At 34.7% G+C, this 14,132-nt stretch overlaps 1 non-coding gene across 1 annotated transcript; it reads right to left on the bottom strand.

The window, feature by feature from the left end:
* Positions 1-13,676: 13,676 nt before the first annotated feature.
* Positions 13,677-13,783, bottom strand: LOC120255450. Its single transcript, XR_005535015.1, has one exon. It is a non-coding gene; the product is annotated as a small nucleolar RNA R71 (small nucleolar RNA).
* Between the last annotated feature and the right edge of the window lie 349 nt (positions 13,784-14,132).

A 14,132-nucleotide genomic window follows, 5' to 3' on the forward strand; every position in this document is an offset into this window, starting at 1 on the left:
TTCTATAACTCATGCGGGCTCGTGAAAACTCACACAGTTGCGTGGAGGCACGTGACAGACGCGGTTTCTGACTATATATAGCCCTTTTGCCCTATTCTTTGGAGACTTTTTTCTAGTGTTTGAAGGGCAAAGTGGCTAGGTCTTTGGCGAATTTAGGGGGCATTCTTCACCAACTTTGATAGATTTCTTCTTCGTCATAGTATCAAGGGAGCCTTCGGTGACCTAGCTTTGGAGAGGGATCCTTCAAGACATTGAGCGACCGATCAAGGCCATCATCACGAATTCAAGGGGATTTTATGCCATTGTTTTGTTACTTTTCATTGCACTATTATTTGCTTTGTAATTTACCCCATGGAGGGCTAAACTAGTAGGCGTTTGAGCATGTAAACCCTAGGATCATATCTTTGTATTGATTTACTTTATATTTTGTATTAAATCTAATTTTATTTGAGTTTCAATCTTGTTTTCTCATTACTTACATGTCGTATTAATTCCTTGTGATTGATTTATATTGCATGATTCTTTGCCTTGGTGAGAGAGAAGCCTCCATTAGGGTTAGATCTCGAAGATTGAAGAGGGTTGAGAGGGTGAGTCATCAGATAGTAGAGTGTCCCTTATCCCCTCCGATGAGTGCTTCCTATCTCCGTATTCCCTAGGCTTTATGAAACCATATTTGGTGTGAGGAGTGAGATTGAGAGATTTCTCCACCGAGACATTATAGGGGCTTAGGGATCCTTCACCTTGAAGTAGAATTCTATCTATCTATAGGAATCAGTTGTACTCTTAGGTATCCCTAGAGTTTATTGTGGTCATATGTGGTGTGAGGTGTTGATATTGAGCGATTCCTCCACCGAGGCCTCGTAGGGGACTAGTATCGGTGGCCTGGCAGCATAGACCGATTGTTCTTGGATTATCTCAACTCTTTTAACTCGGTTTAAAAACATTTAGTAAGTCTTGCGCTTCATGTTAGATCCTAGGGGGTGCATTGCATGGGTACCTCATCTATATTGATTGAGATTACCCTTATCTTTAGTTTTTCCTTGCTTGCAATATTCATACTCTTGCGATTGAGTTCATTTCACCATAATCTTGATTCTGACTGGATAACTGAGAAGTGGTTATTACTAATGCTTTCATTCCCTGTGGATTCAGCTACCTAGCTCATTGGGTGATTTATTACTTCGACACCCGTTCACTTGTGTTACACGCATGCAAATTGGTGTGTCATCATACTCCCCTGTATCAATGTAATCGTATTTGTACAAGCGGAGCATGACTACAAACTGGGCCAGCGACATCCCATGGGGCTGACCAAAAGCTCGTAAATTAGTAGTATCCTCCTTGTCAAAATGGATATCTGCCATGGAGCGATTAAAGGAGAACGAGGAAAGAACCACTAGAGTAATGTCTCGCCCAACGAGATCACAAATAGTAGAAGCCAGTCCCAACCTCCCATATCGGCAAGCTCATAAACCTCGTTAGCAAGACCAATCTCCCTAATTACATCCCAATCGATGTAGCATGACCATCCAAACTTAAGCTTCGGGAGACACTCGATCATTAGTGGTGGGGTTGACTCCCTATCTTGGCGCAGATGTTTGTGAGCTACTTTCGTGGTCCTAGTGCCATATTTACGAGTAAAACATCAAAAGAAGCAAGTTCAGTATGAATTTGGTGAGTGTAGGAATCCACATGGGCGTGTGAGCAAGCCATGCGCTGCGTAGCTTTGTTGGCCACGGTTCCAGCCCACACGGTCGCATGGGCAAGCCACGTTACTTCCTAGCCTAGCCACGCGGTCATGTGGCTACTCTGGCGAGAGCTTCCAGCCAACGTGACCATGTCGTGACATGACCGAATTGTGTGTGTGTACCGTAAGTGTACGGGTGCTAAGTAATAAAATACCCAATGAATTGGGTAGTCGAATCCACAAGGAACATAATTACTAGTGCTAACTACTTCTCTCCAATCTAACCTAATGATAAATGGGATGATGTGATGATCTAATGTGCACAAAAATGAATACCGGAGACGAATATGCCAGGGTAAAATATAGGGAGATCTCAATCTGTAAAAGTGGGGTATTCAGGCAATGCTCCCCTAGGATTCAGGTATTAGGTAATAAGTATGCAAAGTGTTTCTAGAATGAGTAGGATAAGTCATTGAAATCCAAAGATAATCGGATCTTACCTCCATATCACCTATACTGGTCCCCTACGAGGTTGCGGTAGAGAAATCACTCAATCTCAACACCTCACACCATATATAACCGTAAATCACTCTAGGGATTCCAAAAAGTGTATCTGATTCCTAAGAATAGACCTAACCCTACTTCTACGTGAAAGGTCCCAAACGCCCTACAAGGTCCCGAGAGAGAAATCTCTCAATCTCACGCCTCACACCAAATATGGATGCATAAAGCTTAGGGAATATGGAGATAGAATACACTAATCGAAGGAGAGAGGGGGTGCTCCACTATTTCATGACTCATCCTCTCAACCATCTTCAATCTTGGGGTTCTAACCCTAATAGAGACCTATCTCTCACCAAGGCAACAAATCATGCAAACCAAACAACCATAAGATCAATAAGGCAAGCAAGCATTAGGCAAACAAGATTGAAACTCAACCAAACTCTGATTAACTACAGTGCTTTGCTACAATATGTATGTATAAAGGTATGTATAAGTGTATATATGTATAAAAGTATGTATGAGAGTATATATAAAGATATGTATGAGTATCATACCTTTAACAAAGTGTCAAACCCTATACTCTAGGTTAGGGTTACTAGGTTTTGATTAATGAAGTCCTTGTAATGTACTAGTCAAAACCTACTCCTAGGTAGGATGACTTTGTGACATAGCTTGTCACATGTCGCATAGTATTCTATCCTTCTATAAAAGGTGACCCCTTGTAACTCTTGGAGGTATGAATGAAAGAGATAAGCTTTGAAGTAAATAGCTCTTGTGTTTTTGTTCTCATCATCCTCTCCATAACTCCCCAACCTTCTTTCCTTGCTTCGTTTGCTTCACTCAGATAATTCTCACAACCCCATGTTGTAAGAGAGCCCAAACCCCCTTCCCTTGTGGTATCAGAGCCTGAAAGGTAAAGATATGGAGGCGTAAAAGCCATCTAGTGCTTTTTTTTTTTGAACCATGTAGTTTTATTATGAAGTTTTTATTTCTCTTTACATATTTTAAGAATATATTCTTTTATTTTCACTTAGCAAGAGCTTCATAAATCTTGTGCTTTATCATGTAACATGAATCTTTTTAAGACAAGATGAAGTGTTGATTATTTCTCTTTGAGGATAGGCAGTGAGTGGCCGCTTGAAGGGTAGGGACCCGTGTTAAGGCCTAGTGACCGAAAGTAAGAGAGAATAATCATTTACTAGTCTTGTTTTCTTTACAGTGAATCTCTATGATGCTTGGTCCCTAACGCAGATGAAATACTGTTGTCCTTATATCAAGATAATGAAGATAAATTTCTGTGATGCTTGGTCCCTAATACAGCTGAAATTCTGTTGATATTATATCAAGATAATAGAAATTAAGATTTAATAGAGTAAAGGCTAAAAAGAAAATTAACCATGTGTTCTTTTCTTGTGTAATTGGAAATAACCTTACAACTTGATATCAAAACTATATTGGAGAAGAAAGAGAGGTCCTTATCATAAAACTTTGAAAGCTTGCATCAACCTGTAGTTGTTCTTTGTTCTTTGAAGTAAAAAAAAAATTAAAAAAAGTTTTATTATTGCATCTTAGCAAAAGTTTATTATTATTGCACAAGTAGCAATAATTACTAAGTAGTATTTTTAAAGTAGCAATATTTACTTGCAAATAGTATATATTTACAAGTAGTAATAGTAATATTTAGCAAGAAGTATTATTAAAAGTAGAAAGAAGTATTATCAAAAGTAGCAAAATATTTATCAATTATCTTAGCAATAATTAATTTTAAGTAGTAATATTTCTTACCAAGTAGAATTTCTTTTAAAGTAGCAATACTTATTACTAAATAGTATTTTTTATTTTAGCAAGAATTATTATCAAAAGTAGTAATAATTATTATCAAATACTTTAGCAATACTTATTACTTTTATCAAAAAATTATTAGCATGATGTTTGGCAATACTAATCAATGTTTATTAATCTTATTAATAAAGCTTAAATCATTTAGCAATAATAATTAGTAAAATGATTATCAATAATTATCCATATAATACTTAGCAATACTTATTAATATTTATCACCCTTAGCAATAATGATTACACTCTTAGCAATATTTATTATAAATAAAATTAATAAAATTAAGTATAAAAACAAAATATTTCTATGAACACAAAAGAACTAAGTATTTTAAAACAAGTAGATTCCATAGAAACAACTAATAATAAAATTAAACAACAATTTAAAATCTTCGAAGAAATTAGAATGCATTTAATAGAAAGAAATGCATTAGCAACTAGTATATTAAAGCAAAACCATCAAAATATCTTAACAATATTGAATAAATTAGATAATATCAAAACTGGATTAGAAAACCAAATTACAAGGCAAGTAACTCTTAAACCTTTAGAGGTTATTAATAAAGAACTTAGTCATCTAAAAACTATGGTAAAAAAATTAACAAAATACAAGTACAATTAACTAAACATATAAAAAAATAATAGGAGAATAATTATGCAGGCTTAACCTTAGAAAAAGAAATAGAAATGTTAAATACACAACTTATTAAAGTAGAAAATAAACATTTGGAAAAAAGATATCTACAACATATGCCTAGAAAATCTATGGAAGTAAGAAGATTAAGAGGTTTAGCTTATAAACTTAGAAATCACTTGGAAAAATTATAGGAAATAAAAAGGGAAATTGAATACAATAATTATATAAATAATATAGAACCATATGAGATAATGCCAGTGGACTCTCCATGGGTTCAATATGCCAGGATATACTTTAAAGGCGGAAATAGAATATATAGAAAATAATTTAAATATAGCCCTAAATGATCATTTTGAAAAATTACATACGCAGAAAAATGATGAGAAATGATCCAGTATTAAAAGAATCAGCAAATCAAATTACTAAATTAAATTATAGATTAGAATACTTAAGAGCAATAGAAAGAATTAGAAGAAATAATGAAACTACATATTCATTTATAGTAGTTAACTTCCAATAATGGATATTGTAGAAGAATTTCTTGGAGAAACTGAAATATTTTTAGAAAAACCAATAGCAATATTAGATAAAAAGAAATAATTCAAATAATTAACCACAAGTAATTGGTGAAAAAATAATTATTCGACAAAATAATGTAATAATAATGATGTTAGCAGAGACAATTAGATTATTAAAACAAGTATATGAGAAAACAAGAAATAATAATGATATAGAGAAATTACAAAAAAGTCTACACATCTAAGAGTAACTAAGATAAATAGATCTTCTTTTGTAACATGGTCAGAAGAAAAATTAAAAAAGAACCCAGGAATGAAAGTAGGATTTCCCGATATAACGAGATATAAAAATTAAAAATGGAAGACTTAATTAAAAAAATTATTTATTCTAAGAACTTCGAAGAAGCCTCTGACCCAATTTTAGGAAATAAATTTATAAGACTAGATTTAAGGACTATAGTGTTAAACAAGAAGTAAAATATTATCATAACAAATTATTAGGAAAAATAATGAATAATTATGTGTTTGAAACTTGAGAAAAATATTTAAAAGAATTGGAAGAAATTAGGACTTTTTATGAATAAAAATGCCCTTAAAAATTGTTAGAGCAGTAGATAATATTAGGAGGTTTAATTCATTTAATAGAGTTAGACATACTAGGACACTAGAAACGATTGATACACCAGATGATCAAATTAAAAGATTTAGGAGAAAATTCTAAAATTAGTACAAGGTGAACAATTATATAAAAATGGTATTTTTTATTTTCAGAATAAACTATATGAAGGATATGATGAAATGGAAATATGTTGTAACAATGATAATGCAGAAATAGTTATTGATTTCTTAACAGCCGAATCTTACAAGAAATTAGTAAAAGCTAATTATTCCCTAGTATATTTAGGATTAATGGTTTTTACTATAATAGGATTACATAGATAAGGATTAGGAACTAAATTAGCATTATCGTTAGTAGATACTTGACAAATAGATAATATGGCTAAAGCCCAAATAGCAGTAGCTGAAGTAGATATGACAAATAATTTTGAAATAACTTGTATGATCCCAGGATTTTTAGTAACAATAGATAAGTTGTATGAAAATATTAAATTAGAAGTAAAATCTAAAGGATATAATATAACCAATACAAAATCTAATATATTAGTTACAAAGATTTTTATTGGGAAAATATCAAATAATAGTGTAATCAGATATACTGTTAATAATGATAAAATAATGAAAATCTTAGGATCACAAGGAATTAGCATATTCAGCTGAAATGTATAGTTCAGACAGTTTAGTAGGGACAGAATAGAAATTAACTAATATCTCAACACATGCAATAGTAGAGCCATCAAATATAGAAGAAGATGTTCAAATAAATCTTGACTAATGGAAAAGTTAATAGAACAGTTTTATCCTAATTACGACTGGGAAGAAGATTTCTTCTAAATTCCAACTGATATAAATGATGTACATTTTTTAATAGAATGTAGATATGAATATAATGAGTATGAAAAAGTAAAAATAGAAGAATATCTATTAACAGAAGAAGAAAAAATTGCTCGACAATTAGAAAACATAGATATTGATGAAATAATAAAAACAATTTAGGGATAGTAGATAATTATGATGAAATACACGTGAATGTGTAAAGTGTAGGGAGTAATAATCAAGCAAGTTTTAGTAATAACTAAGCAAGTACTAGTTCATCTAGCCCAGTAAGGCTAACGACTACTGAAAGCGGCTCAAGAATAACACAACCTCTTTGGCAACAGAGTATTTATGAGTTTATAATTATGCAGAACAATTTTATAGGTCTTTTAGCAGAAGAGGAAGACCAGACCCTTTAGAAGTAATAAGAACTATGGCACAACAAAATTATCATGGTAGTATATTGTTAGTAATAAGTACAGTACATCCTAAAAAATGGCCTGAATTATTGGATAGATGGGAATCTGATGCTATTAATGCCTTAGAAAGATTATTGCATGCATTAGACATTGTAGGAATAGTAAGTTTTATAGAAAATTTATTATGAAAAACTGCTAGAAATCTGATGAATAGTTGGAAAATAAACTTCCCAAATGATTATTGATGAATGCACTTTGTATATATGTTTTCATGCCCTAAATCTATCATTTTACTTGTTCTTAAGTTCACTTTTATACATGAGTAGTGCTAATATGGGTATTTTTTTTGTTATATGTGTAGGAATTGGGAACTCGATGCAATTTGGAGTGAAATCGGGAAGAAAGCGAGTAAATATTTAAAAAGAGTTCAAGTATTCAAGCTGGACACAGGTTGGACACGCTCATGTCATGGCCACTAAATATCTCAGCCTGATGTTGATCCAGCATGAAATCTTTGTAGAAGGGTGTTCTCAAGCTTGACACGGTCAAGATACACGGTCAAGACATGATCCTGTCCATGCTACTGAAAAAACCAGGCCAAAAATAATTTTATTAAAGAATAGGCGACACGTACTGGTTGCTCCTGACACGCTCGTGCCACACCATTGCACGGTCAAGACACAACTGTGTGCCTTCTACTGAATCTTTCAGGCAGGGGCATGCCATTTCACTCAGTTCTTCCGCCGACATGACACGGTCTGGACACGTTCGTGCGCAGACCTTGTCGAGCCCGAATCTACCCTTTTTAACTCCAGTTTTTAGGATTTCGTATGATCTTTGTTCGATAATCTTCTTCTCCACGGGAGGACATTGATGAGAGCGAAGATCAAGCTTATCCACACCTTCTAAGGCATAAAGGGGTGAGTTGGAGGCACAAGGGAGTTGTGCTAGTACACGGAGCACGACATTGGAGGCAAATCTCAAAGAGAAGGGAGTCATGTCTTCTTTCTTTAGATCTAGTGTTATCTCCTCCATGTTGTACCCACCCATGAGGGCTAGCTGGCTATGGTACCCCGGGGTGGAAACTTTGTCACTTTGTATACTTTAAACACTTGTACTCTTCATGATTTATGGAGTTCTTTTGGTTTTTGTGTTAAATCTTGTATTGCAAAGCTTGATGTGCTTGATTTGCGTAGTTGCTTAGGTAAAACTTGATGGTTGATTGTCACAGCTGTTGTTGCCCTAGGCAATGGCATAACTTTGTGAGCTTGAATCCATAGTTATCTTTGCAAAACTTGACACATCTAAGAGCCTTAGTTGTATTATTGCTTTTGAGCACACACCAGAACCTAAGAATGTACCTGGTAAACCATGAGAGCGAGTGAGCATCACTAAGTGCTTAGGAAACATCCCGGGGCATTGTTCTCTTATTGTTGACACTCATCCCAGTTTCCTATTACTTCATCTATTCCTTTTTCCTTTACTTCTTCATTTTTCCTTTTCTTTGAATTAATCTCATCATCAATTCATTCTTACTAGAGATTAGTGGTAAGTAAGTATTTTTAGTCCAGTCCCTGTGGTTCGACAACCCTACACCTCACAGAACGCCACTTTACTACTTGTGTGGGGACCCATGCACTTGCAGAGAACACATCAACTATCAACATCTAATAGACATGGCAGATGATCCATATAATATTACAACTCAAGTTAGACAAATTATATTAGGAACAGATCCCTCTAGGGGAGAAACACTATTGCAAGACATAGCTGAAAAAGAATTAGAAAGATTGCATTTAGATAATTTTAATGATATTATAAAATTTAGCCAATGCTATATAACTTTAGCTGCAAACATAGGAAGAGCATTTTCAAGACCCAAATTAACTAAAAAATGGTTTAGCAAGTTATTAAAACCATTAGGAGATTTAATCTATAAAGCTTGGAGAGACCAAGGTAATGAGAATGTCACAGGAATAGGACCATCTATCTTATTTACCTTTAACTATCTAAAAGAAAATGTTTAGAAAATGAGGAAAATAGACAAATAGAAAGTTACAGTTATTGTAATAAAATATTATATGTTCCAGTGGTACATAGAGAAACAAAACATAGGAAAAGACTAAAACGTAGCACATATTATAAAAAAGGAAGACCTGGGGAAAATCATGTAAAGAAATCTAAAATTCATAAACCACCGGTAAAATATAAGTGTTTTATATGTTGAAAATAGGACATTATGCAAGACATTGTACTAAAGAAAGAGTTAAAAAAAGAAAGGCTAAATATGTATCAACAGTGAAAAATTACCATAAGAAGTAGACATAGTAAGTGTAGCAAGTAATGACACTGTAAAAGATAGTGATATATGTATCATGTTTGGACGAGGAAAAAATAATTTCACTGAAGAAAATAATCTTTTAGAATTTAATCAAGTTTTTGGTGATATAGAACCAATGGATAACAGATGACTTATAGCATAGATAAAAATCCTAAATTTCTTTTAGAAACATATAAGCAGAAATTAGATAATAATTGTACACATGAATTTATAGATCAAAAACTAAATTTCAAGAAAAAAATGTGATATTTGTTATAAATTCCACATTACTAAATATAGGACCACATGTAATAAGTGTAATTTATCTTTATGCAAATTATGAGCAAAAGAATGTTATAATCATATCATTAGCCAACTATTAAACCCATAGCTACTCAGGTACAATCAAATGATAAAAAGGTAATAGATCAATTATTAAAAAGAATTAAACAATTAGAACGAGACAAAAAAAAAAGGATATAATTATTAGAAAAGAAAATAATGAATTAAAAGAAAAATTAGCTTACTATGAAACTAAAGGAAAAGGAGTTATCATTACAAAAGCAATTGAAGAAGAAATAGAAAGTTTTGAAGAACTAATAGAAAGAGATGAGGAAATAGCATTATCCCAAAATACTTATGGTAATAACAATCTCTTAAACTTAGATTGTATCATAAAATTTAAGGATGGATTTAAGGTTAATGTAAAAGGTATTATAGATAGAGGAGCAAGTAAATGCTATATATCCCCAGATTTAATTCCTTCAAAATATATAAAAAACGCATTTATACTGCAGAAGTAAAAGATGCTTTTGGTAGGATAACTATGTTAGAAAAGAAATTGGTAGTTGTACAGTAATATTTAATAATATTAAATATCCCTTACCATTTTTTGGGTAAAACTGACATTAGGGAAAAAGATAGCCAGACTTCTCAGAGGAATGAATTTTATAAAACATAGAAATGGTGGACTTATAGTTCAAGGAAAAAAAAATTACTATATGCAAACATATGGATAGCATTTTAACTTCACCTATAATTAATAATGCGGAAGATCTTATTGAAGAAATAATTACACAAGAAGTAGAAATCTATGAAGAAATCAATTTAGAAATAGAAAATGATTTGATAAAGAAAAAATTAGAACCCTTAATAAAAAAATTGGAAATTGATAGAACTATAGGAGAAAACCTTGTCAAAAATATTAGTAGAGTTAATATTACTTGTAAATTAGAAATCATAAATCATGACTTAAGATTAACATGCCTTGTAATTAAAGCAACTCCTTATGAACAAGAAGGATTTAAAAAGCATATTAAGGAGCTACAAGAGTTAAAATTAATTACTAAAACTCAAAGTCCACATAGAACTAAAGCATTCACAGTCAATAAACATAGTGAAATCACCTGAGGAAAAAGTAGAATGGTATTCAATTATAAGAGATTAAATGATAATATAGAAGGTGATAAATATCCACTTCCTAACAAAGAAGCTCTAATAAATAAAATAAAAAACACTTACATCTATAGCAAATTTGATCTAAAATCTGGATTTTGGCAAGTCCCTTTAGCAAAAGAAAGTAGACCTTTGACTGCATTTATTACTCATAATGGACATTACGAATGGGTTGTTATGCCTTTTGGCTAAAAAAATGCTCCACAAGTATTCCAAAGAAAAATGGATGATATATTTAAAAAATATGCAGATTTTATTATAACCTATATAGATGACATATTGGTTTTTAGCAAGTCCGTAAAAGATCATGTGCAACATTTAATTATATTTTTTTAGAGAAAGTCAAGAAAATGGTTTAGTATTTGATAAGTGCTTGTGTGATAAGAATACGAAGTGTTCTTTCCTTATGATGAGCATTACTTTTATCGGGTTTTAATGCTAATATGTTTGTATTTATGTTACTTTCATCCAGATAGGGTTGTGAGGCCAAATATTAGAGAAAGAAGCCAATGTGGAACGTAAATGCACCATTTGGAGGAAATCTTGAGAAGGTTCAAACACGAAGACATAAGTCGGGTTCGAAATGCGGGAATGTGTGACAACCTCCTCGTATTCAAGTTAGCACAACGATTTGGAGGGGCACAAGGGCAGTCGCATTCAAGCATTCCGGCTTGTGCATGTATAGCAAGATTTCCACCAACATGTCCGTTATTGAAGAAGCAAAGTGATCTATGACGTAAACGTGTGTCCATTTACGTTACCTCGATGAAAGCATGGATTCGGGAGTGTTTTGGGACCGGTACTGTAGCAGAACACTGTAACAAACACTGTAGAAAATACTGTCACAAGTACTGTTCACGGCCTGGAGAGAAAGGATGAAAATAGAGAATCCACACGGGCGTGTGGAAATTCCACATGGCCGTGCGAAAAATCCATAGGGGCGCCCACATGGGCGTGTGGATTCCCGATTTCAGCCCTATTTAAGGCCGATTTCAGCATTCTTTTCTCCATCTTTTCCCCAACTTGTGGGAGAGCGGCGGCTAGGGCTTTGAGAGGTATTGGCTAGGGATTTGAAGAGGTTCTATGGCTCTGACATCGCGCTCTGTTTGGAAGAAGGTTAGTGGGAGAGCTTTCGTCGGCACTGATCCGGCGAGGTATATGCTAGGCCGGACAAAGGGACCCTTAGACGAGTAGAGGACTCTCCACAAGACCATCACCATCAATATCGAGGGGGTTTTCTATGGATTTTTTGCTTTTACATTTGATTTCATTGATTGTAATTAGTTCCATAGAGAGCTAGACCCCCTAGTGGGTACTTGGGTATTTGTGAACCCTAGGATGTATTCGTTTCATTGAATCTCTTTATTATGCTTTCAATTAATTGATGTTTTATTTGAGTTCCAATCTTGAATACTTGATTGTATGAATACTCCCTTAAAGTGACACTAGGGTTGAGAGTTCTTGTTGGTAACCTTTGTGAGTAAGTGACACACCACGAGAGTTAGACAAAGATTGATTGGAGAGGGTTGAGAGGGTGAGTCGAGAGGTAGCAGAGCATCCCCTTTTTCCTCCGGTGTGATTTATTCTACCTCCATTTCCTCAAGTTCTTCGCGGTGATAGTAGAATGAGTGGGCTAAAGGATGACGTTCCGCTTGGGCTTAGTTGCATGTGCAACGGAATGAAGCGTTGAAGTGATTTTAGCATCCAGGGCTTAATTGTGGCTAGGGACCTTCCACCTGGACCAAAGGGGTAAGTCTACATCTAGGAAGAGGATTTATCACTTGGAATCCCTATAACTCATTGCAATTCTATACGAGTGTGAGGTTGAGAGGTTATTCAATTTCTCCTCTAGGACATATATAGAGTTAGTCATGGTTGACCTTAGATTTGGGACCATGTATTTAAGGATCTCCACGACTCATTATTGCATAAGTTAGAAAGTATAATAGAGGGTTCTTGCAATTGAAACGATTGTCCTAGGCGGAACAATATCCGGGTACCCGATTTATATCGATTGCCTTACCTTCTCCTTTACTTGTGCTCTCTTTCTTGTTCTTTTACTTTTGTTATTTCACATCTTGTCACACATATCACTAGTCATCTTTCACTTAGTTAAGAAACAATTTAAGTGTTTTTATTCCCTACTCCCTGCGGATACGATACCCCACTCATATGGGATTTTATTACTTCGACAAACCCGTGCACTTGCGGGACATACGAAGGGGCGTTGTCAGGTTTTTGGCGCTGTTGCCGGGGAGTAGCCGTTTAGAAATACTTTGGACTTTGTTTTCTTAGCTATTCATTCTCTGATTTCTTTTTCTTTCTTTTCGGTGCAGCTCCAGGTTATGACCCGAGGGAACCCCTCAATATTCATTGAAGGAGATCCCGAGCTTGAACGTACACTTAGAAGAAAAGGGAAAGAACCTGTGCAAGAACCGTCTAATCTAGCTGATGTGGAAGAAGAAGAATCTGAAAACATGGTAGAACAGAATGAGCAACAGCGAACATTATCCGATTATGCCAGTCCTTCAGTATTGGGGGCACAATCGAGTATTGTGCATCCCCTGATTACAGCTCAAAACTTTGAGCTAAAGCCGACTTTCATCAACATGTTGCAGCAATCTACACAGTTCAATGGTTTGGCCAATGAGGATCCAAACAGTCATATAGAGAACTTTCTCGAGGTGTGTGATATGCTTAAGATAAACGGGGTGACGAATGATGCCATCAAGTTGAGAGCCTTCCCATTTTCCTTAAAGGGGAGAGCGAAGCAGTGGCTATACTCATTACCTAGAGCATCGATTACCACATGGGAGGAGATGGTAGAAGCTTTTCTGGCCCATTATTTCCCTCCCAGAATATCTCTAAAGCTTAGGAATGAGATCTTGTCCTTTGTACAGTCAGAATTGGAGTCTCTATTTGAGACATGGGAAAGGTTCATGGAGCTCCTGAGAAAGTGCCCGCAATATGGATTCATGGAGTGGATGATTGTTCAGACCTTTTATAACTGGTTGAATCCGAGTACAAGGCAACCCTTGGATGCGGAAGCAAGAGGTACCTTAGGTAGCACGACTCCCTGTGAGGCCCGTCAACATGTTGATGAAATGGGGCTAAATAGCTACCAATGGAATGCTAGGGAGAAGGAAAAAGTGGTCGGGCTCCATGAGATAGATGCAGTAACTTCATTGGCGGCTCAAGTGGAATCATTGAGTAGGAAGTTAGATCTTCTAACTTCGAATTGAGTGGCGGCTGTGACTACTTGCACCGGGTGTGGTGGAGGACATGCTCCTTCTAATTGCTTGATCTCTATTGGTGATGCATCT

Source organism: Dioscorea cayenensis, unplaced genomic scaffold, assembly GCF_009730915.1.
Source record: "Dioscorea cayenensis subsp. rotundata cultivar TDr96_F1 unplaced genomic scaffold, TDr96_F1_v2_PseudoChromosome.rev07_lg8_w22 25.fasta BLBR01000999.1, whole genome shotgun sequence".
In the NCBI taxonomy this organism is placed as follows: Eukaryota; Viridiplantae; Streptophyta; class Magnoliopsida; order Dioscoreales; family Dioscoreaceae; genus Dioscorea; species Dioscorea cayenensis.